A 19949-nucleotide genomic window follows, 5' to 3' on the forward strand; every position below is an offset into this window, starting at 1 on the left:
TACTCACTGTGTATCTCCTTCTACATCTTTTGAATTTTGAACCTTGTAAATGTATTGCCTATTCACACATTTAAAAAAACGAACAAAGAGTTCTACCCAGTGGGCATCCCTCTCTCAGCCATGCACCGTGACGGCAGAGTACAAGTTATAAGTCACGCCTGAGTCTGGGAGGTCCACGGTTGGGAATCCATCACTGGCTTTTGTGAACAAGGCAGGTCACGCAGATACAAAGCATCTTTCCCTGTCTGCTGAAGTAAAATCCATGAATAACTTCTCCAAACATTCCTAACCAAAACTCTCATACATTAGGAAAAAGTTCCGAACTACGGCTCAGTCAAAAATCTCCTTGGTTTGCAAGCACAGCTGTAGAGCTAAAGTTTCAGCACCCTCTAAAAGCTTGTCAGAAATGCAGACTTTATAAGTCCCACCCCAGGCCAGCTGAATCAGAATCTGCATTTTAACAAGATACCCAGAAGATTCTTACCCGCATTAGAGTTTGAGAAGCACTGAGCTATGGTCCACTTTCAATTAAGGTTTTTACCACATCAGAGTTGGATTTTGAGCAAAAGCCACGTTATCAGATTCAGTAGGTGGGTAAAGGTTGGTTTTGTCAAATACAAGCAGGCCTTCTCCTGTAGTTTGGCACCACTTGAGTAACTACTATCAATATTTGCAACTTTACAACCACTATGGAGAACAGTTTGGAGGTTCCCCGAAAACTAAAAATAGAGCTACCTTACAATCCAGCAATCCCATTGCTAGGTATATACCCCAAATAAAGGAAATCAGTATAGAAAAGAGGTCTCTGCATTCCCACGTTTACTGCAGCCCTATTCACAGTAGGCAAGATCTGAAAGCAAGTGTCTATCAACAGATGAATGGATAAATAAATGCAGTGCATATACACAATGGAGTACTATTCGGCCACAAAAAAGAATGTGATCCTTTGGATGGATGGATGAAACATGGATGGAACTAGATCATTATGTTAAATAAAATAAGCTAGGCACAGAAAGACAAACTTCACATGTTCTCACTTACTTGTGAGAGCTAAAAATTAATACAATTAAACTCATGGAGACAAAGAGTAGAAGGATGGTTACCACAGACTGGGAAGGGTAGTGGTGGGGTTAGGGGGTGGATGGGAGGGAAGTGCGGAGGGCTAATGGATTAAAAAAAAAAAACAGTTACAAAGCATGAATAAGACCTAGTATTTGCTAGCACAACAGGGTGACTATAGTACAAAATAATTTAATTATACATTTTAAAGTAACCAAAAAGTATAACTGGATTGTCTGTAACACAAAGGATAAATGCTTGAGTTGGGACACCCCGCTTACCCTAATGTGATTATTATGCATTGCCTGCCTGTACCAAAACATCTTACGTGACCCATAAATATATACACCTACTATGTACCCACAAACATTAAAATTAAAAATTTATATATTTCGGGCTTAGCCACCACTATCTCAAGCACATCATGAAAACTAAAGGTAAACAGTAGCATGACGTTTTCAGGTTGCAAGCACTGGTTTCATAACAGGCTGTAAATTAATCCTAAAAGTCAGAACTTCTCTTTTTCAGTGGTTCTCAAACTTTGGTGTGCCTAAGGGTCACCTGGGTAACCTGTTTAAAAATACAGACAGCGGCCAGGCACGGCGGCTCATGCCCATAATCCCAACACTTTGGGAGGCTGAGGCGGGCAGATCATGAGGTCAAGGTATTGAGACCATCCTGGCCAACATGGTGAAACCCTGTCTCTACTCAAAATACAAAAATTAGCTGGGCGTGGTGGCGCATGTCTGTAGTCCCAGCTACTCAGGAGGCTGAGGCAGGAGAATCACTGGAGCCTGGGAGGTGGAGGTTGCAGTGAGCCAAGATCACGCCACTGCACTCCAGCTTGGGTGACAGAGCAAGACTTTGTCTCAAAAAAAAAAAAAAAAAAAAATGCAGACAGCAAGAGCTCACCTCTCAAGAGTCCTATTCAGTAGGTTCATCAGCAGTAAGCCTAACAATAATAAGAAACACAATATCAGGGCTGTGATTAGGGTGAGGCAAGCAAGGGACCCAGGGAACAAAACTTTAAGAAGTGCTTACTCTCAGGTGTGTGCAAGTGCCAAGACAGTAAGTGCCTCCTCACACACTTCGTGGGGCATGTCACTTGACTCACCCTAGTCTTGGTCCTGCAAAGTATAGGGTAGTCCATGGACCAGCAGCATCAGCATGGCCTGGGGACTTATTAAAAATGCAAAATCTGGCTAGGCACCATAGCTCACCCTGTAATCCCACTTTGGGTGGTTGCTTGGGGACAAGATTTCAATACCAGCCCAGGTAACATGGCAAGACTCCCATCTCTATAAATTTTTTTTTTTTAATTACCTGGGCACGGTAGCAGAAGTCTACAGTCCTATCTACAAAGAAGGCTGAGGCAGGAGCATCACTTCACTCCACGAGTTTGAGGCTGCAGTGAGCCATGATCAGGCCACTGCACTCTAGCCTGAGTGACAGAGTGTGATACTGTCCAATAAATAATTAAATAAATAAATGGGGAAAATCTTGGCCTACCCCATGACCTACTGAATCAGAATTTGCATTTTATGCTGGGTGCTGTGGCTCATGCCTGTAATCCCAGCACTTTGGAAGGCCAAGGCAGGTGGATCACCTGAGGTCAGGAGTTCAAGACCAGCCTGGCCAGCATGGTGAAACCGCATCTCTACTAAAAATAAAAAAAAGAAAAAAAAATAATTTGCATTTTAACAAGATTCTCAGGTTATTCCTGTTCACATTAAAGTCTGAGAAACAATGAATAGAAGGGATGCTCAAATTTAGTTCTGCAACTGAAACCAAAACCCTAAGCACTTTTTAACCTATCATGCTGCATTTCTAAAATAGGAAAGAGTGAGTAATGGCTCTCCACTGGAGTCCAAAGGACAGCCCAACAATGGCCAACATTATTGTCACCCCTTGGTCAATGGCCTGGATAACGACATAAGAGATGCTTATTAACCTGCAGGTGGCACAAAAGAGGAGGCTGGTGAGGCAGGAGGGAGCAGAGTCAGACCATCCCGACCGGCCGGATGCCAGGTAAGCACATAACAAGTTTTACATTTAGGTTAAAAATTTCAATAATGAAGGTATAAGATGTGTGTGGTGGTTTGCTTGGAAATAAAACATATGAAACACTCTAGGAATAAATCCAAAAGTGTGTCATGAATTTAATATAATCGCATTTCAAAACAGCAGGAAAAAATGAGTAATTCAATAATGTTGGAGTAACTAGACAGCTAGCTGGAAAAAAATTAATCTGAACCCCTACCTCACATCTTATCTTAAAATAAATTCTAGGTGCATAAAAGATTTAAGTACATACACACACACAAACACAAACACACACACTCACACAAATCCATTTAAGTACTAGCAGAAAATATGGGTATTTTTTAAACAGCCTCAAGTGGACAAGGCCTTTCTAAGTATGAATAAACTCCAAACGCATGAAGTCCAGAGGTCATTTTTTTAAAAAAGGCTACATTTTATTACATTAAAGAAAAAATTCTGCATGGCAAACACCAATGGAAATAGAGCTTGGAGACAAATGACGAAATGAGGGTTGGGGGGGGGCAATTTGTGACTCATATCCAAGACACAGGGCTATTTTCAAAAATCCCCAAAAATCAAGAAGAAAAAAGCCCAACAAGCCAAGAGAAAAGTGGGCAATGCTGAGGCTGGAGAGCCTATGGAGGCTGGGCACTGTCCTCAATAGCTGAAGACCACTTCTGTGGGAGTGAAAAAACTGAGTCATTCATTTCTACAAATGGTTAAATCAGGACTTATGGTGGAAATTCCCATGAGTTAAGTTTTAGCTGAACATAGAGAACTTACTAATAATTCGGGCAGTGCAGTCCATACAATGGAATGGGCCTGCTTAAAAAACTGCTGAATTCTTGTTCCGTGGAAGCACTGAGGCCAAGGGTAGATGAGGGTGAACTTGTATGAAGTTTTTTGGAAGGCATGAGATGGGAAACTAAACTGCACGATTACTGAGGGTGCTTAAAACCCTAAAATTATGCAATTCTATTCAAAGACTACATCCACTCTGGAAAACATAGGAGAATAAATCAAATAACGATGGGCTCTCACAGCTCCATAAAGACTGGAAGCCATGGTGCTCATCACTCCTAGCTTTTTATCCTAAGTAGGGTGTTCTCTGGAGTGGGGATGGAAGAGGACATGAAGGTTTTGTTAAATCGTAACTCCTGCACTCAGGAATATTTTGGTTTGTTTTGGTTTTTGGCATGTGTGTGTGTGTGTGTGTGTGTGTGTGTGTGTGTGTGTGGTAGCAGGATTGGGCAGTCCTGTTTCACATTCCTGGCGTGTGTGTGTGTGTGTGTGTGTGTGTGTGGTAGCGGGATTGGGCAGTCCTGTTTCACATTCCTCTCCTGGGTTCCCCAAACACTGAAAGCAAAAGCACAATTTTGAAAGAGAGTGAATTAGTGCTGGAGGGTTGAGTGTGAGGTCTCAGCAGCATAGCCACATAACCCGTAGGACATACTTACGTATCTACGTCATTTACGACAGTCCAATTATGAGCTAAAAGTCACAGACAAATCGGTAGCTCAATAATTCAACTGACAGGTGGACAGTGTTCTAGAAGCTAGTCTGGAAGGCACCTGGGCAGAGTCTGAAACCATGTTAAGAGGAGCGCAGGAGGCCGGGTGCGGTGACTCACGCCTGTAATCCCAGCACTTTGGGAGGCCAAGTGGGGTGGATCACTTGAGGTCAGGAGTTCGAGACCAGCCTAGCCAACATGGGGAAACCCCGTCTCTACTAAAAATACAAAAATTAGCCGGGCATGGTGGTAGGCACCTGTAATCCCAGCTACTCAGGAGAATGAGACAGAAGAATTGCTTGAACCCAGGAGGTGGAGGTTGCATTGAGCTGAGATTGCACCACTGCACTCCAGCCTGGGTGACAGAGCAAGGCTCTGTCTCAAAAAAAAAAAAAAAAAAAAAAGCACAGGAGAGGAGGCCAGCAGGGACAAGGGCAGGCCTCAGGCACCCACGGTACCTGCTGAACCTGTGCACAGTGTGTCTGGGTGACAGTGCTGGCATGTTTTCCACATAGAAAATCACTCTGTAATACTAGTAATTTATCAACTAAAGTTAAAATCAAGAACTTTCATTTATATTGAGTTCTAAAGCTTAAGCCAAAGCAATTTTAGTTGGAGAAAGCTGAGGAGCTAACAAAAACCCATAAAGATTCTGAAGGGTGCGCCTTACCTATCTCAGAGCTCGTGAAGACGGCAACCATGAGTCCTTAGCGTGGCTTCTAATTTCTCTTCAAAATCAAGGGCCTCCTTTCTTTTTGATATGGACACACCACTAAGTACTTTTTAGCCATTACCGGGACAAGCTTTTAGTTCAAAATATAATGAAAAGAATGAGTGGTGAGAAGAAATAAGATTTTTTTTTTTTTTGAGATGGAGTCTATCTATATTGCCCAGGCTGGAGTGCAGTGATGTGACCTCAGCTCACTGCAACCTCCACATCCCAGGTTCAAAGCCATCCTCCTGCCTCAGCCTCCCGAGTAGCTGGAGTAGCACCACACCCGGCTAATTTTTCTATTTTTAGTAGAGACAGGGTTTCACCATGATGGCCAGGCTGGTCTCGAACTCCTGACCTCAGGTGATCCACCTGCCTCAGCCTCCCAGTGCTGGGATTACAGGCGTGAGCCACTGCACTCGGCTGAAATAAGATATTTTTGAGGTAAGAGAGCAATAAATAAGAGAAGAAATAAGAAACCCGAAGAGGAGATAAGAAGGATTATCTCAGGCATAATTATCTAAGATTCAAGACAGAATAAAAGTGAGTAAATGCTGGGGAGTGAAGGGAATCCTCAGTGATGGTGAGAAAAAGATGACACCGTGACCAAGTTTCTACACTGGCCATCAGGGGGCACCATCGGTCAGAATAACACCCTGGCGCCAGGGTACAGGGAGCCCTACCTAACTGGACTTCCGTATGTATAGGCTGCTCCCACTTTGGGAACACATACTAAACTATAAGCCATTGGAAATGCTTTTACAGCCAGATGAAGAGAGAAAAAAAAATACATCAAAAACAAACACAAAGCCATCTGTCCCTATATTTGTACATCCAAATCAGAAATGGCAACAATATGTAGCCTGTCACTTGGATCCCAGAAGTAGCGAGGGCCAGAGAAAGCTGAAGAAATTTCATCACCTAGCCAGGTGTAGTGGCAGGCACCTGTAGGTCCCAGCTACTAGGGAGGCTGAGGCACAAGAATCACTTGAACCCGGGAGGCAGAGGTTGCAGTGAGCCGAGATTGTGCCACTGCACTCCAGCTTGGGGGACAGAGCGAGACTCCATCTCAAAAAAAAGAAAAGAAAAGAAAAAGAAAAAGAAAAAAATTTAATCACCGAGTCCCTGTTACTTCCGAAACTCAGCCGGCCTCACAACGGTCGAGGGCAGCAGCACAGTGGGGCAGTGGACTCCACACAAGGGGATGGTGGGGAATTACGCTAATGGGGATTTCAGGGAGGACAGAGAGGAACCTGGAACAATGACAATGTGATCAATGCCTCAGGAATAGGCATTTCATGCATAAGTTAGAGCTAGGTTCTCATATCTTTAAGAAATTAGAATAAACATGGGGTATGTATCACAGGCATCTGAAGAAGGAAGTCAACAACTTGCCCAGTATCACACTTAGCCAGGACAAGTAACCGTCTGGCTTGCTAATCCAGTTTCTTTCCATTAGATATTTTTATAAATAATTAAATTTGTGATGGGAAAAAAAGAAGAAAGCATTGCTTTAAGGTATATTTAACAAAAAAGTCTAGCTGGGCGCGGTGGCTCACACCTGTAATCCCAGCACTTTGGGGGTTTGAGATAGGAGGATCGCTTGAGGCCAGAAGTTCCAGACCAGTCTGACCGACAGATGTGGAACCCCATCTCTACAAAAAAATTGAAAAGCTAGCTGGGTGTAGTGGCATGTGCCTATAGTCCCTGCTACCCTGGAGGACAGCTTGAACACAGGAATCGGAGGCTGCAGTGAGCTATGATAGCACCACCTCAGCCTGGGCATGGTCTTCAGACTCAGACCTGCTGGCAGGCAAAAATCTTTCAATGACATCTCTTGATCTACATCACATTATAAACCACGGACATTATCAGCTGTTCCAATGACCTGCATCGAGGTTGGCAAGATCCTTTGCCCCAAGCATCAGTGCACAGTGATGCCTCCAGCGGCCACTAGTGAAGCCAAGGAGCAGAACATAGGAAAGAAACTCAGCTCCTCCATCTGGCAGCATATGGCTAGCCAGACCTAGTGCTCTATCTTGCAAAGCTAGCTATAAAGCTGAAGTGAGAGTCTTTAATGAATAAATGCAACAAATAAACTCTGCAAAGCAGAGTAATAATGGCTATACGAAGACAGGTGGCATGGGTTAGAGTAGCAGCAGGAGGCCATAAAGAGCCCAGGACAGATTCCAGAAATTTTCTGGAGTCAGAATGTATAGAACTTGCTGATAGATTGCACACGCAGAGCATGAAAAAGAAGCAAAGATGACTCCGGGGTTTTTGGCTTGAGCAACAGGGTGGAAGGCAGCACCATTTACAGTCGGCCCTCTGTACCCACAGGTTCCATATCCATGGATCAAAAATATTTAGGAAAAAAGCCAGGTGCCATGGCTCACTTCTGTAATCCCAGCACTTTGGGAGGCCAAGGCAGGGAGATCACTTGAGGTCACAAGTTGGAGACCAGCCTGGCCAACATGGTGAAACTCTGTCTCTACTAAAAATACAAAATTAGCTGGGCGTGGTGGCGTGTGCCTGTAATCCCAGCTAATCAGCAGACGAAGGCATGAGAATTGCTTGAACCTGGGAGGTGGAGGCTGCAGTGAGCAGAGATCCCACCACTGCACTCTAGCCTGGGCAAGAGAGTGAAACTCCATCTCAAGAAATATGTGCCTATATGTATATTTAGGGGAAAAAAAGGCTGGTTGCATCTATACTGAACATGTACAGACTTTTTTTTTCTTGTTTATTCCCTAAATAATACAGTATAACAACAATTTACATAGCATTTACATTGTATTAACTATTGTAAGTATTCAAGAGATTAAAGTACGAGGGAGGATGTGTGTAGGTTATATGCAAATACAGTGTCACTATATAAGGAACTTAAGCATCCGTGGATTTTGGTATCTGTATTAATCCGTTTTCACACTGCTATAAAGATACTACATGAGACTGGGTAATTTATAAAGGAAAGGGTTTTAATTGACTCGCAGTTCCACAAGGTAGGGGAGGCCTCAGGAAACTCACAATCATCGCAAAGGGGAAGCAAGCATGGACTGTCTCACATGGTGGCAGGAGAGAGAGGTGAGAGCACAGGAAAAAAGCACCATTTATAAAATCATCAGATCTTGTGAGAATTCACTCACTGTCACAAGAACAGCATGGAAGAAACCGCCCCCATAATCCAATCACTTGCCATCAGGTTCCTCCCTTAACACTCGGGGATTACAATTCAAGATGAGATTTGAGTGGGGACACACAGCTAACCTATATCAGTATCCATTGTGGAGGGCTGCTCATGGAACCAATCCCCCAGAGATACCAAGGGACAAGTGTACTTAGATGAATAAAGATTGGGAGAGGAACAGATTTTTTTTTTTTTTTAATGAGGAAGGGATAAAATAAATTTTAACAATGCTAAGTTTGAGATATCTATTAGATATTTAGGTGGGGCTATCAGGTAGACAGTGAGTATACAAATTTAGAGATCAGAGAAAAGATCAAACTGGAGATGTAAATTTGAGACACATATAAACCTAATTAGAAGAAAATACAGGATAATGCCTTTTTTTTACATAGAGATGGAGTCTTGCTACGTTGCCCAGGCTGGTCTTGAACTCCTGGCTTCAAGCAATCCTTCCACCTTGGCCTCCCAAAGTGCTGGGATTACAGGCATGAGCCACCATGCCTGGCCCAGAAAAGATTTCTTAAGTAAGACATCAAAAAGCACAAATCTTCATAAATGGAAAAACCAAAGGAAATGTCTAAATTAAAACAAAAGATTTCTGCTGAATAAAGGACACCACGAACAAAGTTAGCAGGTAGATGAGGGACAGAAGAAGACATCTGAAACATTTATAACTGCCTTAGGATTAATAGCTACAATATATAAGAAACTCTACTGGAAAAATGGGAAAATGATATGACCAGGTCATTCATGAAAGGAAAATCCAAAGACTACCCAGTATATACAGAAATCTAGCCATGCTCATTAGTAATCAGAGAAATGTGAGTTTAAAAAGATATTAATAACATGTGAAACCTGTCAAACTCACAAAAGTTTTAAAGTCAAATACTAGGGACTGCACTTAGTAGTGGAAATACAAATTAAGCAATCATGCATGACTTAGTGAAATTAAATATGATTATACTCTGTGACCCAACAATTATACTTGTTGGTATTTAGCCAGAGAAACTCTTGTACAAGTTTGTAAGAAGACATATATGAGGATTTTCTTATTAATTTATTTAGTTTTATCTTTTATTTGTTGAGATAGTCTCACTCTGTTGCCCAGGCTGGAGTGCAGTGGTGGCACAATCAAGGCTCACTGCAGCCTCAACCTCCTGGGCTCAAGCGATCCTCCTACCCCAGTCTCTCAAGTAGCTGGGACTACAGGCACATGCCACTGTGCCCAACTAAGTTTTTAATTTCTGGTAGAGATGAGGTTTTTGTCACATTGCCTGGGTTGGTCTCGAACTCCTGGGCTCAAGCGATCCTTCTGCCTCAGCCTCCCCAAAGTTCTGAGATTATAGGTGTGAGCCACTATACCCGCAGAGCATTATTTGTGGTACAGGGAGAACAAATAAGGTGTCTGTCACTAGGGGAACAGGCAAATAAAATGCAGTAGACAGAGCAATAAAAATACAATGCAGTGGTTAAAAGCACCATATAAACACAACACCAACAGAACTGAAAAACATAGTTTTAAATGAAGAAAGGATCAGAATGAGAACTATCATGTAATACTATTTATATAAATTTACAGAAAACACCATGTAAGAATACACATATATCCAAGGATACATATTAAACACATCAGAGAAGATGCTAATGGGAGTGGGATGAGAATGGGAGAAGAGATACAAAGTGACAACAGAAAACAATAAAAACACCAGGGACCCTTGCAATGTCAATATAATGGTATTGTAAAAATAACACATTTTTATTTGGAAGAAAAAGTAACAGATTCAAAGGGGCAGAAGGAAGTCTCCTTCTGCTTCAAATCTCCTTTCCAAACTGCTTGACATTTGGTTCATTTGACTTACCAGGTAAGGAAGGGGGCTAGAGGGGAGGGAGGGAGGAGGCCAACATGTATAAATGTGGCCTACTATATTGCATCTTGCACCCACTTTGACCATGGCATTTGTCATGCTGCTGAAATTATACATATACACAGCTATCTTCTCACCCTGAAAGTCATATCCTTAAGGGCAGGATTGTATCATATTCATCCTCATGCACCCAAAACCCAACTCGGGGGATGGTGCAAAGAATACATTCAATAAATGCTGACTGGCTGACTGGTTGGTTGGTTGGTAGACTGGATGGAAAATCAATCAAAATTATAATCCAGCTGAATTGTTTTCAGCTCAGGTGTACCCTTAGTGCTTGACTATTATAATGTAGCCAATTGAATGTTTAAAGAATTATCATAAATGGGTAGATGTCCTCCTAACATCATTTATTCTAGCATAAAAATGCATGTCCTTTTGGATGACAGACACATGGACAAACATCACAAAATTCAAGCTGTCTCTACAGCTGCAAGGAGAAATTAGAGACACTACTGCAAAATCAGAAGTATGAACGATAAAGTTAACTTGAGGTGAAGGGAAAAATAAAGATGCAGCACAAGCCAGGTAATCCTTGCTGCCCGGCAGTGCTGGGTGCCTCACACCTCTGACACTACTGATTCCACACTATGTGTATAATACACAAAAACCCTTCTTACTGGCCAAGCACAATAGCTCACACCATTATCCCAACACTTTGGGAGGCTGAGGGTGGATCACTTGAGCCCAAGAGTTCAAGACCAGCCTGGGCAATATAGTTAGGCCCCGTCTCTATTTTAATAATAATAATAATAATAATAATAATATTTTTTAAACCCTTTTTTTTTTTTGATATGGAGTCTTGCTCTGTCACCCAGCCTGGAGTGCAGTGGCGCGATCTCAGCTCACTGCCACCTCCACCTTCCAGGTACAAGTGATTCTCCTGCCTCAACTTCCTAAGTAGCTGGGATTACAGGTGCGTGCCACCACACCTGGCTGATTTTTGTATTTTTAGTAGAGACAGGGTTTCACCATCTTGGTCAGGCTGGTTTTGAACTCCTGACCTCAGGTAATCTGCCCACCTCGGCCTCCCCAAGTGCTGGGATTACAGGCATGAGCCACCACACCTGGCCCCTTCTTACTAATTTTAATCAATTTTTAAATTGACATTACAGTATAATTTACATACAATAAAATACACACATTTAAATGAACAGTTTGATTAGTTTAAATGTATGTACCCATGAAATCATCATCACAGCCAAGACGCAGATCATTCCCATCACCCCAAAAGATCCCTTGTGCCCCTCTGCAGCCACGCCACCCCTTTACCCAGGCTCCAGGCAACCACTACTCCATCTTTTGTCAAGATATCTCACTCACATTTTTTTTTTTTTGAGATGGAGTCCGGCTCTGTTGCCCAGGCTGGAGTGCAGTGGCGCGATCTCGGCTCACTGCAACCTCCGCCTCGCGGGTTCAAGTGATTCTCCTGCCTCAGCCTCTTGAGTAGCTAAGATTACAGGCGCGTGTCACTACGCCTGGCTAATTTTTGTAATTTTAGTACAGACGGGGTTTCCCCATGTTGGCCAGGCTGGTCTCGAACTCCCAACCTCAGGTGATCCACCCTCCTCAGCCTCCCAAAGTGCTGGGATTACAGGCATGAGCCACTGTGCCCGGCCCTCACTCACTTCTTAAATTTTAAAATTTAACTCTAAAATTTTCAAACATATACACAGTAGAAGAGTAGAATGAGCCTAGTTTGCCCAACACCCAGCTTCAACGATGTTTAATGCATAACCAATCCTGTGTCGGTGATTCTCCCACCTACTCCCTTGCCTGAGTTATTCTGAAGCAAATCACAGACAGCATTTCTTTTCGTATGTAACTATTTCAATATACATGTCTCTTTAAAGGATATTCTTTTAAAATGTATCCACAATTTTCACACTTCACAAATTTTTAAAATTTAATTATTTGTTGTCAATATTCAATATAAAATAAATTTCCTCTAACACATTTTTTAAATTTAATTATTTGTTGTCAATATTCAATATAAAATAAATTTCCTCTTGTCTTTTTTGGTTTGTTTCATAAAATAAACTTCTTAATACCATTAATACCACCAAATAATCAGTCAGTGTCCACATTTCCCAGATTGCCTCACATTTTCTTTATTTTGTCTGAATCAATCACGTATGACTATTGGTTCATTCATCTCTTCAATCTCTTTTTATCTATAGAGGCTTTTTTCTCACCTTTTCCCCTTATGATTTATTTGTTGAAAAAACTGTTCTGTTTATCCTATAATGCAGTTTGGAATTTGCTGATTCTATCCCCAAAAAGCCATTTACAATGTTTCTCCATCCCTCGTATTTCCTATAAATACACAGTAAGATCTAGGCGTTTTATCAAACGCGGGGTCTACTTTGGCAGCAAGGCTGCTTCACAGGTGGTGGTGTGCACACATACCAGGACTTACATATAATGTCCCATATGCCTTTTTCTGTCTCACTTTTTGAAAAATACCATCTTTTTCCTCAACTAACTAAAAATAAAAGCATTTACTGTAGAGTATTAGGACCATTTAATCTAGAAAAGTGTCACAGGACGTCAACTCCCATTTAACAGACTGATTCTGGCCTACAGTGTTCCTACAAAGAGACAAGCAGTCCTTGAGCCACTGTCTGAAATACACACAGTTCTGCCCACCACACTATGTCTGTCACTTATTTTAAGTTACACACTGAACGTACCCTGATGCACTTGTCTTCGTGTGTGTGTCCTGCTCCCCAGTTACACAGAGAAGAAGCCTTCTTATACCTCTTCAACATCTCCCATGAGCGCCCTGCACACAGACAGCACGGGTGAGTGAGGAGGACCAGGCGGTTCTCTGCTGAGGGGAGGCCCTTGATGCAGTTGGGCCCACTGGTTCTTCTCCACTTTCCTCCAGAGTCAGGATCCTTTCCACTTCCCCAACCGGAAAACAGAGGCACAGAGAAGAAACAGGAATGGTGAAGCAGGGGAAGGTTGCGCTGAGAACTCAAAATTCACTGGGGGTTCAGAAAACCTGTTGACGTAAATGTGTTTCTACTTGAATGCCTCCTCCTTCCCTTCGGGGAGACGTGAGTCTCAACACTGAGTCTTTGAGAGAAGGGACTACAGACATTGTGTAGACAGGAACCAGAGGGCCTTCCCGTTCTCCTTGTCAGGACAAGTCCCTGCTTGACAGCTAAATAATTACTAAGAGAACAAGAATCAGTTAGACAGAACCCATGATGAGCTTGGGATGTGAAAGAAAAGAAAGTCGTTTGCATCCTAACCTCACTGCAGGCCTGTAAAGATGAGGCACGCAGGGAAGTTAGAGTCATAGGCAGAAAAGGCCTCCCCTTCTTCCCGCTTTGATGAAAGGCTCCTCCACCTGCAGCAGTGTTGCACTAATAGCAACGAGGCCCTTGCTGCCAGTCACCTCCCACTCTTCTCTCTGCTTGGCTGGCTCTTTACTGCCTCCAGAAATAAAAGCTAGAATATGATACTTATTATGCTAATAATCACTCCCTAGTAAACATAAGTTCCAGAAGCACAAGCCTCTGCTTACAAACAGCATAACTGCCAATGCAAAAGGACATCACTTCTCCCTCATCCCTGCCCCCACCTAGGACAAGTGCAGATTAAATTAACAATTCTCAAAATTCCCAATGGTGTCAAAAGCATTTAAAGTTGCTGGGTCAAAGATTCATTTTTGCAGCAGACAACCACAAAGGATTTCAGTGTTACATACAGTGGAAATGATTGCAAGAAATTCTAAATATGGACAGACCAGTAATTTAAATTCATTTTCTAATGGCTAACACTTTTTTTTTTTTCCCCAGTTCAATAGCTGATTCTAAGTCAGGTTCCAATTAAGGAAAACAAGACCTAGTTTTCTGGTTCCACTGGGATTTACTTGTTCAGGGATTACCTGTCTGCCAGTTGTGAACCTGTTGTGACTAACACAAGCGTGTTTCAGAACAAGGAAACACCCTGATTACTGGAAGTCAAGGGCAAAGTAAAGCCCAAAACAAGGAACTCTCACTTTCTGTCTGGTGTGTTCCTCAGCAGGCCACTGCCTCTGTCTCTAACCAGAGATTACTGTATACAACTATGAAACCACTGGTGATAGAAATCAGAAAATAGAGCATGAGAAGCAAAATCCCACTAGTAATGTCGAACACTAACACATAAAGTGGACTACTGAAGCAAATACCTAAAAGATAAGTATTAGAGTTGCCCACATTTTTTTTTTTTTTTTTTTTTTTGAGGCAGAGTCTTGCTCTGTCATCCAGGCTAGAGTGCAATGGTACAATCTCGGCTCACTGCAACCTCTGCTCCCTGGGCTCAAGCAATTCTCCTGCCTCAGCCTCCCGAGTAGCTGGGATTACAGGCATGCGCCACCATGCATGACTAATTTTTGTATTTTTAGTAGAGACGAGGTTTCACTATGTTGGCCAGGCTGGTCTTGAACTCCTGACCTCAAGTAATCTGCCTGCCTCGGCCTCCCAAAGTGCTGGGATTACAGGCATGAGCCACCATGCCCGGCCTGCCCAGATATTTTAAACAGGAGTAATTTTCTTCAATTACTTGAATACCTGAATTATCCCAGTTTTCTACTTTATTTTATCTACACAGGCATAGTTAGACACTGGTTAGAGTAAGACTAGAGGCAAAAGACACCCCTGGTTACTCTACTTGAATCTGTGAGTAATGTATATTTTCATACACTTCGAATTATTTAACATGACTTAGCTCTCTGATCCTGGAAAATCACTCTGAATCCAGAACATCTTCAAAATAGAGGATGGAATAAAATTACTTCTAAGATCCTTTTGATTTATTTGGTTTATATCTTCTTTACTATGGGATCAAATCCCATTAAACAGCAAGCTAGTGGCTCAAAATATTTCAAATACTAGAACTTCATTGCAGCAAATGATGCTAAAAGTAGAAATTTAATTGCAATAAGATTTGGTCTACGCATTAATTGATGTGGTACTTCAATTTTTTATTTCCATAGGTTTTTGAGATTTTGGTGCACCCAACACCCAAGCAGTATACACTGTACCCAATTTGTAGTCTTTTATCCCTCACCTGCCTCCTACCCTTTCCCCCGAATCCCCAAAGTCCATTGTATCATTCTTATGCCTCTGCATCCTCATAGCTTAGCTCCCAGATGCTGTATTTTTAAAAAGAATTCATTGTTCACCAATGTTCATAAGCAGCATTATTCACAATGGACCAAAGGTGGAAGCCACCCAAATGTTCATCAATAAAGAGACAGACATGGAAAGAAACAGTTCCTCCTCCTCAATGGGATGTTCTGGTGTCTCCCTGTGGCACCTGGAACTGCGACAGGCCACCTGAGACCATGGGGAGCCAGCGGGCAAGCCTGTACTGAGGATGACAAAGCAGGAGGGCAAAATGAACTTGGCTCCTTGATGCCTTTGCCAGGCTGCTCAGTTAACCAGCACTGGACTCACCCTTGCCCCAGACTTTTGTTTTCTGAAATGATAAACATCTGTGTGTTTAAGTCATTGAGCTGGCTTTTCTGTTTCTTGAAGGTGAAAGCATTCTAACTGATGACACAGGCTGACCTAAGATGTCTGGCACACCATGAGACTTACGCAGTAATGAAAGGCAGAGTTTGATCTCCATAATTAACAAACTCACTGAAAGGCAAAACAGACCGTTCTTGTCATTAAAATGCAAGAAAGGCTTTAGAGCAGGTAAAGAACAACGTTAAAGTGCAGTAAGCAGATCCATACCTTTAGCCATTCAATACATAAACGTGGACCCAGAAGTTATCCTGAATGAACCAATTATGCCCCACTTCAGAAATATTAGAAGATGATGACTTAAAATACTGTCTTTATGATCACAACAACCCTAACTATATAACTCTAGGTTATATTATTCCCATTTTATAGATGAAGACACTGAAGCAGAGAAGAAGCTGAGTAACTTGCCCAAATCCACTATGTCCACAGTTTTCTCTGCCTGGAACTCTTCCTTCTCTTCACTTAGCTAATTCCCACACATCCTTCAGGTTTCAACTTAAATAAACAATCACTCCTTAGAAAAAAGGCTTCTTTGATGTGTTCAGACGAGGTCCAGAGCTCCTATTATGCTCCACTGCACTCCTGTTCTATGGCAGCATTTTGCCCATTCGAGATTAAATATTTGTCTTCCCACTAGAATGCCCATGGCCTGAAACAGTTCCGTCTTGTTCACCACTAGACGGTATTGCCAAAGCTGCTGTGCAGAATGCCTGCCCTTGACAGTCTCACAGTCTGATAGCGACACAGCCAGTAAATAGTTCCTTGGAGATATTGTGGCTTTAGTTCCAGACCACTGCAATAACGCAAGTCACATGAAATTATTTATTTCCCAGTGCATATAAAAGTTATGTTTACACTATACAGTAGTCTATCAACTGTGCAATAGCATTGTGTCTTAAAAAAAAAAAACAAAGTATATACTTTAATTTAAAAATGGGCTGGGTGCGGTGGCTCACGCCTGTAGTCCCAGCACTTTGGGAGGCTGAGGCGGGCGGATCAGAGGTCAGGAGATCGACACCATCCTGGCTAACATGGTAAAACCCCTCCTCTACTCAAAATAACAAAAATTAGCCGGGCGCGGTGGCAGGCGCCTGTAGTCCCAGCTACTCGGGAGGCTGAGGCAGAAGAATGGCGTGAACCCGGGAGGCGGAGCTTGCAGTGAGCTGAGATCACGCCACAGCACTCTAGCCTGGGCGACAGAGCAAAACTCTGTCTCAAAAAAATAAATAAATAAATAAAATAAAACAAAAAAATAAAAATGGCTTATTGAGCAAGGCGCAGTGGCTCACGCCTATAATCCCAGCACTTTGGGAGGCCGAGGCAGGTGGATCACCTTAGGTCAGGAGTTCAAGACCAGCCTGACCAGCCTGGCCAACATGGCAAAACCCTGTCTCTACTAAAAATACAAAAATTAGCTGGACCTGATGGCACGTGCCTGTAATCCCAGCTACTTGGGAAGCTGAGACAGGAGAATCGCTTGAACCCAGGAGGCGGAGGTTGCAGTGAGCCAAGACCATGCTACTGCACTCCAGCCTGGGTGACCGAGCAGGACTCCGTCTCATTAAAAAAAAAAAAAAAAAAAAAAGCTAACAATTATCTGAGCCCTCTGCAAGTTGCAATCTTTCTCCTGGTGGAGGGTCTTGCCTCAATGTTGATGGCTGCTGACTGATCAGGATGGTGACTGCTAAAGGTTGGGGTATCTGTGGCAATTTCTTAAAATAAGACAATGAAGTTTGTCACACTGACTCTTCCTTTCATTAAAGATTTCTCTAAAGCATGCAATACGTTTGATAGCATGCTACCCACAGCAGAATTTCTCTCAAAATTGGATTCAGTTCTCTCAAACCTTACTGCTGCTTTATCACTAAGTTTATGTAATACATAGTTATTGTTATAACTTATTGTAATACATTATCATTTCAACAGTGTTCACAGCATCTTTACCAGGAGTAGGTCCCATCTCAAGAAACCACTTTCTCTGCTCATCCATAAGAAACAACTGCTCATCTGTTCAAATTTTATCATGAGATTACAGCAATTCAGTCATATCCTCAGACCCCACTTCTAATTCCAGTTATCTTGCCATTTCCCCCACCTTTGCAGTTATTTCCTCCACTGAAGTCGTGAGCACCTTGAAATCATCCATGAGTCGAAATCAACTTCTTTCAAGCTCCTGTTGATGTTGATACTTTGACCTCCTCCCATGAACCACAAATGTTCTTAATGGCATCTAAAATGGTGAATCCCTTCCAGGTTTTAAATTTACTTTGCCCAGATCCATCAAAGGAATCACTACCTATGGCAGCTATAACCTTACAAAATGTTTCTTAACTAATAACACTTGAAAATTGAAAATATTCCTTTATCCATGGGCTGCGGCATGGACGTTGTGTTAACAGGCATGAAAACAACATTAATTTCTTTGTACATCTCCGTCTGAATTTTGGGTGACCAGGTGCACTGTCAATGAGCAGTAATATTTTGAAAGGAATCTCTTCTTCTGAGCAGGTCTCAACAGTGGGCTTAGAATATTCAGTAAACTATGCTCTAAACAGATATGCTGTCATCCAGGCTTTTTTGTTCCATTTATAGAGCACAGGCAGAGTAGATTGAGCATAATTTTTAAGGGCTCTAGAATTTTCAGAATGGTCAATGAGCATTGGCTTCAACTTAAAGTCACCAGCTGCATTCACCCCTAACAAGAGAGTCAGCCTGTCCTTTGAAATTTTGAAGCCAGATACTGACTTCTCCTCTCTAGCTATGAAAGTCCTAGATGGCATCTTCTTCCAACAGAGCAAGTCCTAGATGGCATCTTCTTCCAGTAGAGCACTGTTTCATCTCCATTGAAAATCTGTTGTTTAGTGTAGCCACCTTCATTTCATCATCTAGCCACCTTAGCTATATCTTCTGGATAACTTGCTACAGCTTCTGCATCAGCACTTGCTGCTTCACCCTGCATTCTTATGTTGCTTTTTTACTTAAAACTCATGAACCAACCTCTGCTAGCTTCAAACTTTTCTCCTGCAGCTTCCTCACCTCTCTGAGCCTTCATAAAATTGAAGAGAGTCAGGATCTTGCACTGAATCAAGCTTTGGCTTAAGGGAATGTTGCGGCTGGTTTGATCTTCTGTCCAGATCACTGAAACTTTCTCCACATCAGCAATAAGGTTGTTTTGCTTTCTTAGCATTCCGGAGTTCACTGGAGTAGCACTTTTAATTTCCTTCAGGCACTTTTCTTTTACATTCATAACTTGGTTAACTGCTGCAAGACGCCTGGTTTTTAGCCTGTCTTGGCTTTCAATATTCCTTCCTTACTAAGCTTAATCATTCCTAGCTTTTGATTTAAAGTGAGAGACATGTAACTCTTCCTTTCACTTGAACATTTAAAAGCCATTGTAGGGTTATTAATTGATCCAATTTCAATACTATATCTCATGAAATAGGGAGGCCTGAGGAGAGGAAGAGAGATGGGGGAATGGCCAGTCAGTGGAGCAGTCAGAGCACATGCCAACATTATCAATTAAGTCTAGCGTCTCGTACGGATGCGGTTCATGGCACCCCAAAACAATCCCAATAGCAGCATCAAAGATCACTGATCACCGTAACCAATACAATAATAAAAAAAATTTTAAATGCTGTAAGAATTACCAAAATGTGACACAGAAATACAAAGCAAGCACATGCTATTAGAAAAATAGTGCCAACAGACTTACTCAATGTAGGGTTGCCACAAATCTTCAATCTGTAAAAAATGCAGCATCTGCGAAGCACAATAAAGTGAAGCACAATAAAAGGAGGAGGTAGGGCCTGCACACAGTGGGAAGCAGAGAGAGGTGTGCACAGGCCCTGTGGAAGCACAGGGCTGGGGCGAGGGGGACTTCATGCAGACGTCCCTTGAACTGGGCTCTGAAGGGTAAGTAAGTTAGGAGAATAGAGAAGTGAGGAGTTCTAGCAGACAGAGCATAGGTATGTGTCCAGAGAGT

The 19949-nt window shown here is 42.3% G+C and overlaps 1 protein-coding gene and 1 long non-coding RNA gene across 2 annotated transcripts in view; one reads left to right on the top strand and one right to left on the bottom strand.

Annotated features, from left to right (window-relative positions):
• The window catches only part of PACS1 (phosphofurin acidic cluster sorting protein 1), a 171620-nt gene that overhangs the window by 105496 nt on the left and 46175 nt on the right, over positions 1-19949 (bottom strand). The window lies entirely within an intron of this gene.
• On the top strand, positions 2822-16634 carry LOC129008392 (uncharacterized). The gene is made up of 3 exons (XR_008492541.2): positions 2822-3087; positions 13170-13240; positions 15427-16634. It is a non-coding gene; the product is annotated as an uncharacterized LOC129008392 (long non-coding RNA).

This window comes from Pongo pygmaeus, chromosome 9 (genome assembly GCF_028885625.2).
Source record: "Pongo pygmaeus isolate AG05252 chromosome 9, NHGRI_mPonPyg2-v2.0_pri, whole genome shotgun sequence".
Classification (NCBI taxonomy): domain Eukaryota; kingdom Metazoa; phylum Chordata; class Mammalia; order Primates; family Hominidae; genus Pongo; species Pongo pygmaeus.